This window comes from Triticum aestivum, chromosome 7B (genome assembly GCF_018294505.1).
Source record: "Triticum aestivum cultivar Chinese Spring chromosome 7B, IWGSC CS RefSeq v2.1, whole genome shotgun sequence".
NCBI lineage: Eukaryota > Viridiplantae > Streptophyta > Magnoliopsida > Poales > Poaceae > Triticum > Triticum aestivum.
The window spans coordinates 479809109-479820006 of NC_057813.1; the positions used below are offsets into that span (position 1 = coordinate 479809109).

The 10898-nt window shown below is 45.8% G+C and overlaps 1 long non-coding RNA gene across 1 annotated transcript; it reads right to left on the reverse strand.

Annotated features, from left to right (window-relative positions):
- Positions 1 to 9432: 9432 nt before the first annotated feature.
- LOC123159761 (uncharacterized) lies at positions 9433 to 10636 on the reverse strand. Its single transcript, XR_006479865.1, has 2 exons — positions 10458 to 10636; positions 9433 to 9784 (listed from the first exon to the last, which is right to left on the reverse strand). It is a non-coding gene; the product is annotated as an uncharacterized lncRNA (long non-coding RNA).
- Between the last annotated feature and the right edge of the window lie 262 nt (positions 10637 to 10898).

The window sequence follows — 10898 nt, forward strand, 5'->3', positions numbered from 1 at the left end:
TTGGTACTCGCCCACTGATTTCATCCATATGATTGAGCTTTGTCATCTCTATTGGTGTTGTGCTACTGTTTAGAACTGTCATGAAAAAGTGGTATTGTCCTTGAGAAGTGCTTCATCTATGTTGTTTTACATATTTCCTTTCCTTTTTTCGAGCAAACAGGGATGCTAGCATTTAGTAGTCGTCTTGTCTTTGCACAACAGGATCATCTTCCTCTGAAGAAGAATATGGAGTACATGAAGTGACTACTTCCGATTATGCCAGGATGAAGAAGCCCTGTCTATCTTCTCATCAGAAGGAGCAGTTGAATGATGGATCATTACTCCCCACAAGACCAAACTAACTTCAGCTCAGAATGGCTGACAAATCTCCATTTTTTTGCTGTGATGCGCGAGTACAATGTTGTTCTAGGATTCTTTCTGGTGAGTTCCATTTTTCTAAAAGTGTGCTCTACATGGACCATGTATGTGCCTGTTGAAACTGTCAATTCATAGTATAGTTTGCTTTATACTAATCACTTTTTTGTATTTGTGCAAATAGGGGTGCTCAGCTTGATTTCAATGGGAACTGCACAAAATGTTCATGAATACATTGAATCATTCATTTCCACCACAAGAAAGGAGGTGGCCATAAGTTCAAGGCGTTGCAACATATAAGGGAGAAATCATACAAGCTATGCGCGAATTTGGTTGATTTTGGTGGAACTGCACAAAAAGAACAGCTGTTTATTTAGCACGATGTGCCATGTCAATGTCCTAACTAATAGCAAACTCTGCCCATTCCACAATCCTAGGCATTTGATATTTTGGAATGGGACAACCTTGTCAAATTTTGCTCATTGATTTTAGCAAGATATGCGTTTGATATTTTTGAATGGGACGCCCTTTGCTGTCAGCAGTGTTGATCAATTTTTTCTTTATTCTTTAGTTGTGAAGTAAATATTGCCTCTGACATGTGAGTCGCTGAGATGCATAATCATCGATTGTTTTGAATGTTCTCTATAATTGCCAGGCCTGTGTGTTTGATTGCAATGTACTGAAACGCTAAAAAGCTGCTCAAACTCTTTGTACTCCTTCTGTACCTTTTTACTTCGCACATTCTGAAAGTGCATACTTTTTTGTATAAGATTGGTCAAAGTAGAGATACTTTGACTGTAGACAAAACTTGTATGCAGACTAGAAAGAACCAGAGGGAGTACATGTGAAACTGCTGCAAACGAGGTGATCACCCTAGGAATAATGCTAGTACGTATTATTTTGCATGTTCATCAAATGCCAGTGATACAAGAATTCGAACTAATCGAAATAAATTCATTCATACACGGTCGAATTTCATATAAACATGTTGGAGGTATAATTAATTAACCGAAGCTACCCACCTGTGTCCCGCTGAGCCGAACAGAAGCTTCAGTGACTTAACTGCAAGTGCAGTTGCGTAACTGACATGTGGCCTGTTGGGCCCACGTGTTAGTCAGCCAACTGCACCAGCAGCTAAGTAGAAGCAGCGTTCTTCTCCAGTGCAGCTCTACGACTCCACGTCGCTGCCAAGAAGCTAACCGACCGTCAATGGTCAACCCGCCTAGCTTGGCTTCAACCGGAGGGTAGCAGCGGTGGCCATACTTGGACCCGAGCGGCGGCGACCTACCATGTTCTACTCTTCCTCATTTTCTGTGTGGCGCCGCCTCATTGGCAGCGGGGCGGGGCCTCAGCGGAGCCGGTGATGTCCTCTGTCTCGTTGCCGGCGGGCGGCACCTTAGCGGAGCGGTGGAAATCCTTCCCCACGTTGCAGGCAGGATGGGGCCTCGGCTGAGCCGGCGATGTCCTCTGCCTCGTTGTTAGCGGGGCGGGGGCTCGGCGGAGCCGGCGGTGTCCTCTGCCTCGTTGTTAGCGCAGCGGGGCCTCGGCGGATCCTGCGGTGTCCTTTGCCTCGTTGTTGGTGCCGTAGGGTCTCGGCGGAGCCGGCGGTGTCCTCTGCCTCGTTGTTCGCGCCGCGGGGCCTCGGTGGAGCAGGGCCTTCTCGACGCCAGTGGAGCGGGGACTAGTCGGAGCCGACATTGTCCTCTGCCTTGTCCTCGGTCTCGCCAAACAACGCCTCGCCCGCTTCATCGCCCTCTTTGCTAGCCTCTTTGTAGGAGGCCGCAGCCTCCGCCACCCGCATGCGGTACCGCCAGCGCTCGAGGCGGCCCTTGCGGGCGGAGCGGTACGAGTCGAGCAACGCCTCCTACTCCGCCCGCTCCTCGGCAATCTGCTCCTCCGCCTACAGGTGCTCCTGGAGGAGATGGTGGTTGTAGGCGGCGTCGGCCTGCGCCTCCCAGAACTGCTCCTCATGCATCTGCCTCACCCTGTCCATATATTAGGCACGGGCCTCGCTGATGGTCATGGTGCAATGCACCGGTGAGGATGGCGCAGAGGAGGGGGTGGGCACCGGATTGTCGACTACCATGTTCTCCATTGGGACGTCGTCGTCCTCCGGCTGCCTGCCGGCCAGCCGGTCGGCAGCAATGGCTGCCATCTCCTTGTGGTCCGTCGTCCACCCGTCCCGAAGAGCGCTGGAGCGCAAGGAAGCCATGGTGGGAAGTAGTGGTGTGGACAGGAGAAAGGGAACGGATGCGGATGACTCCGGCTATGGCCGGCGCAGCAGTTTATATAGCAACGATGGGGGCGGAGGGACAGACGTGTGGCGCCGAAGTAGCCGCCTCGGCAACCGTGTATCATTAATGTGTGCGGCAGATGGATGGACGGATGGCACTTGTGTCGTTTGAAGGCGGAGCAATCGCCTACACCGAGAAGCGGCGCGGCCGGCGCTGACTGTTTTGGGCGGAAAGCGCACGCGGGCGACGAGATGACTTTACTTGGAGAGGATGATAATGGGGACCCACCAGGTCCATAGCCTCACGTACGCAAGTGCCTCCTTATTATATATACTAGCAAAAATGCCCGTGTGTTGCAACGGGAGAAAAAATTGCACACCTCTAGTTCAATGGAAAAAATCACACCACCAATCTAATAAGCACGGCTCAATACCCCACATGTCAATTTCGAGTTCCCGACCATGCATGACAAATGTGTTAGGGAATGTCTGAAACAGAAAATTCTATTCTCTTTTTTGGCGGAAAAAAATATTCTCCTTGAGCTAGATGTGAGGGCCGCCCTCCACAAAATACACCATGCATGCACCTGGTCTAATGCATCGGGAAAAAATTACTGTTTTGACCTATTAGGCTAAGAAAATCCCGATTTGACCTCGTTTTGAAAAAAAATTCGTTTCTGGCCTTTTTAGGTGACGCCAACATCCCTGGCGTCTAGGTTGCGAAGCAGACGCCACGGACTCTGGCGTCTGGCCCCTGGCCCGCACTGCCCGCCTGCCTGTTGACCTGCTGACGTGGCAAAGGGGCCAGACACCAAGGACCCTGGCGTATGGCCCTGGTAACTGGATAACCCACGTAATTTGGATAAACACCAATTCTCATTGAATTCTTAAATGCATTCATGTTATTTTTAGATGGAGAGACTTGTTAATGTTCATTACATGGACAAGGAGGCATTCTTGAGTAACAATGCCGACACAGGTGAGGAACCATTGGTTTTTGATACAAGCCCTAGCTATGAGGATGTTGTTGCAAAAGTGAGACAAGCCTTAAAGTGGATGGACACCAATGTTGATGTTAAGTTAATAGGAAGGTATGATGTTGGAGTTGGAGCCTTAAAGTGGATTCTTTGGGCCCACCTATAGCCGTCTCATCCATTCATCTCCACCTCTACCCCTCTCATTATATTCATCTCCACTCAGTCTCACCTCTAGCCCTGCCAACGTCACTCCCTCTCCAGCACCCTAACCCCCTCAAATCTCTCATGAATCAGTCTGGTTTCACCACCATCTTCAGGATTTGCAAACAGGAAGGTAAATCGAATCCACCCCCATTTTTTGGTTGGTTTAATGTATCATATTTTTGTGTAAACCCTAGTTTATTTTCCTTGTGGTTTAATGTATCATAGGTTAGGTACTAAGATATTTGTGTGTTGTAGATGGGTACTCAGTGGGTGCTTAGCCCTGTTCTTCATGTCCAAGGCTTGTCTCCATGTGTTGTGCAAGTTAGTGAAGTGGACCTCACTTTCGATTGGTTGAAGACTAAATTCATGTTGAAGCAAGGTTTGAAGGAAGAGGATTTTGTGTACTACGTCAGCAGGAAGCATTCAGATGGCCTCGGGGAAAGGAAATTGGTTGACATAACTAATGATGGCAAGATTCAAGAAATGCTGCAAGAATGGGCATGGAAAAGGGTTGTTGACTTGCATTGCTACAGGAAACCGAGTTATATGTGATGTTCATGTCATTTCAACTATCGTGGACCATCGTGGTCATGAACTACTTATGTCATTCGAGACATTGTATGTGATGAACTTCTCATTCGAGACTATTTGTGTAATTTGAGATTATGTGATAACTATGTTTGTCATTTGCTATTATGTGAAGACTAATGTTTGTCATTCAATACTATGGTGTTTGCTAGAACAAAATATCTATTTCATTAGATACTATGCTCTGACAAAATATGAACAAACTAAAAAAAGTACTACACCAGGGCCAGACGCCACGGACCCTGGCGTCTGGGTGCCCTGTTTCTGCTCTCCAGGACTCTGCTTTTGCTTCCAGTCGACCACCAGACGCCAGTGACCGTGGCGTCTAGTGCCCTGATTTGAACCTAGACGCCAAGGACCCTGGCGTCTGGGGCCCTGAAGATTATTTTGAACTTGCTGTTTGACACAAGAAGATATCACATATATATTCATATGACAGGTTAATACAACACAGAAGATAGCACATTTCATAGAACTTTCACCACGACAAATTCTTGCATGCAAACGACAACAAGTTCACAGATTTTTCATCACGACAAATTCATGCATACATAAGACACCAAGTGCATACATAAGACACCAAATTCAAGACAACCTAAAAAGTTTTTACCACGACACCAAGTTCATGCATACCAATGCCACCTAGTTCATGCAGTTCCAAACAAGATGCTCACTTCTTCCTTCCTCTCTTCATAATGGTTGCAAGTGTAGGCTCTGGCTCTTCGCTAGACTCCTCCTCCTCTTTGTTGTATGCCTCCTCCTCCGCCTCATTGTTGCCCTTATATTTTTGCATTCCTCTTGGGATAAGCTGATGAGGATACTCCGCTCTATGGAATTGTGTGTTCCATGTCTTCTTTCTACCTTTCTTGCTTGGTGTCTTAGCTATGGCTTTGCCTTTACTAGTGCGAGCATTGCCTTGTGTCGGTTGTGATGGTTGTGGAGCATCAACATCATACTCATGATCCTCTTGATGTGTTGCATCATACTCATGCTCCTCATGATGTGTTGGCTCCTCTTCATGTGTTGGCTCCTCTTGATGTCCTGGCTCCTCTTCATGGACCTCCTCCCCCATGTCCTCATCGTTCTGAAGATAACGTCGTCTATTAGCTATGGCGGCGCGGCTACCAGGTGCATACACGTCACTGGACTGAGCACCATGGCAAGAAAGCATTGCTGCCATCTTATGGAACCGCTTCTTGAACTTCTACAACACAAAATATGCTATGATATGAGATGCAAATAAATAATCCACTAAAAGAAACTTTTATAATATATTGGTCACACCTCCATGGTGCTCCTAAGAGTCCTCTCAGATAATCCACCACCATGTGGATGACTCAGTGAAACATTGGCATCATTGACACACAGAAGCAACTCTCTACCCTGCAATTCATGAACACACCAAACTTATGTATTTGAAAGAAGACAACATGATGCAAGTATGTTAAAATAGGACAAACAGACTACCATTTCGTCATGCATGGTGCATAGTCAACGTGAGCCCCTTTGGTGTCTCTCACAGCCATGTTGAAGGTATGATAACCTACTGCAGTCTCCGGGTCTTCAGACACCAACTCCGACCACTCCTCGTGAGTCCAACCAGGCTTTAGCTTTAACCGGTAATGATCTGCATACCACACTTGATACTTCTGATATGCTGACTGATTGTGAGGTCTACTCTCTGATTGCACTAACGTGTCTCTTTGATCCCAAATTTGTATCCACGCACGGTGTTTGTTTGCCCAATCCGATATATCCTGATTGTTCCTTCGATCGAACCTACAAATGATGCACGGGACAAAGCATTAGAAAACATAGACTTATTCAATGCTCTACTACATACTCAAAGACATGCTTGCTCACCGAAGCAGAGATAGTGTTTCCTCATTGCTCTCCTCAATTGGAACACCTTGTCTTCTTCCAAATTGTCTTGCCACACGGTCTACAAAGTGCCACTCGACTGCGAAGAAGCATATCATTGGGCACCTCGCCCGCCAAAGATGGCTATCACGAGTGCACATCTCATTAAGATCAAAGCCACGATCTTCCACATAAGGCAACCAATGTACCTGCAAAACAAAGAGATACATTGTTAGATACAAGTTTCATTCTTGACTAAATTTGGTCTCATCGAACTTCTCAATACCTGCTCAGCAGTCAAGGTGTCCAGCTCGTTCATATAGCACTTGTATCGCACATGCGAGCTTCCTGTGTACACTATCACTTGTTCCCAATAGTAAGCAAGCGTAGGGCGCCGATATGGATCATCATCATGCACCCCGTCATGATTACCCCGTGGGTTTGGCATGTTGGGGTTCTTGAAATTGGGCCGTCCAACCGGGATCTGCTCCCACATCCACACAGATAGGCACCAAACAAACCCAGCCAATTAGGATGTATCTCCTTTCCTGCGACACGCCAAGTCAAGCTGCAATCAAACAAACATGTTTGATATGGAGGCGCATGACAAATGCAAGATAAATGGTTGCAAATATCTCTTACCTGACGATACAAATATGCTAGTGCGGCCGAACCCCAGCTATACTAGGTATCCCAGTTATTGAGTAGCTCCAGGAACATCCAGAGGGCTGAGTTCCCGGTTGCATCTGAGAAGACTACCTTGGTTAGTACATACCAAAGATAGGCTCGCGCGTACTGCTGCACAACCACGTCATTGGCACCCTGAGGGCACGGATTGGTGTTTCCTCTGACCAGTTTTAGCCAGGAATGCCTCACTCTCGCGGTATCGGGCCTTGCCTTCCTGAGGGTCGTCGGGCTCAACACCAATTAAAATGCCAGTCCGTTCTCGCCAATTACCAATGCTGACACGACTGGTAACAGCTTGTCCGTTGATAGGAAGGCCGCTTATCATAGCCATGTCCTGTAGGGTCATCGTCATCTCCCCACATGGAAGGTGGAACGAGTGAGTCTCCGGCCTCCAACGATCCACAAGTGCGGTCAGCGCCACGTGGTTCACCGGTGGAGCGCGTCGCTTAAACTGCAACACGAATGGGAGAAGACCCAATCTCCGAATGTAAGGCTCGTACCGCGGGTCGTAAGTAAAATCATCAGCGGAATGACCCCTCATGCGCATAGCAACTACAAGCTGCAAATAAAGTGATGTTTTAATCAATACAAGAACACAAATGAGAAACAACGAAAATTGATAAGTCTTGCTTCTTACATGTCCCTTCTCAATGGCACGAGCACGATGCTCCTTATCCCACTCATCGATTAATCCGTCATACCAAGGTCCATCATCATCCGCCATCCTACAAAACAAATCACAAACATATATGAATACATGAACAATACCAAACAATATTATTTCCTTCTTCAAGTTATGCCATATGAACACACCATTCTTCTCACACATAACCACATCATTTCTTTCTTCTACATATGCACACATATCATCAAATTTCATCATCTCTTTTGCAAAAAAAAAACATGTCACACACAATCATCAAATTTCATCATCTCTTTTGCAAAAAAAATTATGCCATCTATATATTCAACTATATTGTCATACCACTTCACACATATAATATTTTTTCTAAATATATTTGCTTGCCAAAGTAGTCTTCTCAGATTCAAACAAATATTATGACATCTATATATTCAACATATAGCTAATTTACTAGCACATGCATACATCATCTATAATTCAAAAAAATTCACAAACTATGTCTATTGGTGGACAACTAAAAACATCTACCAACTACACTACCTACCAAATCATCTATCAACTACAAATTATTTCGTAAAACAAAGAAACCATCTACTAATCTAACATCACCTAATGTGAAATAATGCATCCAACAAAAGAGGGGAAAACAAAAACAAATTGGAGGGAATAGGGGAGAATACCTCAAGGATGCTTGGGGGGTCAGATCCACAAATTTGGGTGAAGCATGGAGTAGATCAAGGGGGGGTTTGGTGTGAGGGAGAAGAGGGGCGAGAGAGAAAGAGCTCTCTGTTCTTCGGCCGCCGCCAGGGAGAGAGGTTGGGGATGAGTGGGCTGGGCCCGTGGGGTTATCCAGTTACCAGGGCCAAACGCCAGGGTCCTTGGCGTCTGGCCCCTTTGTCACGTCAGCAGGTCAACGGGCAGGCGGGCAGTGCGGGCCAGGGGCCAGACGCCAGGATCCTTGGCGTCTGCTTCACAACCTAGACGCCAGGAATGTTGGCGTCATCTAAAAAGGTCATAAACAAAAAAAATTCAAAATGAGGTCAAATCAGAATTTTGTTTGCCAAATAGGTCAGAACAGTAATTTTGTCCGATGCATCGCACTGCAATCGCAGCGAGAGGCCGTCGAGGGAACCGACATCGTGAGTGGGGTGTTGTCGTCGTGCATTGTTGGGAGGCATCATGGTGGGATGGGCTCAGTGGCGCAATTACAACTGGGCAGGTGGGAGGTGACATAGTGGAGAGCAGATCATTAGCAGGGCGGCGGTGCGTGCTCGAGAGTCATCCCCGTCTCCAATTTAAATTACTGCAAGAAAATGGGACCTATTTACTTGGCCCTTAAACCATAACATCTGATGGAATTGAACTTTACACATTGGTGGGTTAACTTGTTTGTGCTTACACAAACAGTAAGGAATTGCAGGTGTGTAAGGATACGTATCTCCGATTTGTGTCGTTTAATTACCTTTGCAAAAATGGTTAGCCATAAGTGGATTCAGCTTCTGAAGGGAACATAACAAATTGTTTAAGAAAAGATGGTTCTTCTTCTTAGTGCCAAACGAACCTTGTGCGTAAATTATGTATGTTCATACAAACAATAAACCTGTAGCAGCTTTTTTGTGTCGAGAAAACTTGTGTTCCATTTATATATCACATGATACAAATGCTCCAGCATTGGCAGAGTGGACTATGTCCACTACTCGCAGCCTCGCACTCAGCAACATTACACCAGCTTTAGCTAAGAGATGAGCACACGTATTTGCTACTCTGCATCAAATAACTCCACCTGAATATTACTCGTACACATCTCCCTAATTTCCTGAACAGAAGGGCCAACATGATATCTATTTAACCCATTACACTAATTGTTTACTACCTCCGCATAGTCCTGCTTGATAATTACATTGTTCAACTCTTGATTCAATACTCTGAAGACAAATACACCAAAAATATAATTTTTACACACACCATGATAGCATCATATCCATCCCCACACACATCACACTAACATCAGACCCAAACATAAGAGAGAGGAGATGAGACAGCGAGGCCAACACATGGGAGCAGTGTTGCTGCACCGATATGCCGAGGGTCGCCGCTGCCAGCAGGGGCAGGAGGGCAGGGATGCTGCTGTGGCCTCAAGGCGATGCAGATGCGGATGGGTACGTCGTGGGCTCGTGGTAGACCGACGATGGCAACCGACACAGGCAGTTGCCAGGTGGATGTGGGTGGCGTGGACATCTACAGGAGCACAACGGGCAAAGATCAGAGGCGATGTCAGTCTGTGTGTATCATGAAAGTCTGCATAATATAGTTTGACAATAGAAAAGGAACACACAAAGATTATACCAACAATCTTATCCAACATATAAACAAAGATCTTGATTCTACTTCCTATAACATAGGGAGCGCAGAAATTGTAATTTTGATCCCAGTTTTACATTTTAATTTAGGGGCTCAGACATCCAAGCTCTAGATCAGTACATATCCAAGCTCTAGAGTAAATCATACAATTAAGTTTTGCATGGGAATTTTGGGCCGTGTGCAGCATAACCGAAACAGACACAATATATGATTGCAGTTAAACTTATCAATGAATTTCAGTTGCATCTCTTTGAGTCGCTGACTAATAGTGTGCCATTATTCTTAGATAAATTACCATTTTGCCTCCATGAACAGAAACATCATCAAGGAAAACACAGGACACAATAACAATTCCTATTTATGAAAGAAGAAAGAATGGCACAAAAGCTAAAACAACAAACTTGGTCTCATACTATGGATATTACAAAAAAATTGTTTCAATTATTAAATACCAAGACACAAATTAGAATTAGATGACTTTGCAAACCTGGATACATCTAGAAAGGATAACTAAAATTTACAAACGCTATAGTCGATCTGAATAACATACATGTTCCCAATGGTCTCCCATCAAAATTAGCTAATTTGGTCGGCGTTTGCTGAATATCTTGCGCGGCCATCCAAATCACCCTCTTTTCCATTACTTCCTTTGTACCACCAACTCAAAATTCCCCTTTTGCTATAATTACCACGCATTCTTACAAACAAATGTGTTAATGGGATGCCCCATTAATGTGTGCGGCGGATGGACGGACAGACGGCACTTGTGTCGTTTGAAGGCAGAGCAATCGCATGCATCGGGAAGCGGCGCGGCCGACGCTGACTGTTTCGGGCGGAAAGCGCGCGCGGGCGAGGAGATGACTTTACTTGGAGAGGATGACAATGGGGACCCACCAGGTCCATAGTCTCACGTACGCAATATATATATATATATAGGGTGGGTCTATTATGATAACACCCTTAAGAGTGTTATTCTGCACACCAAAAGTGC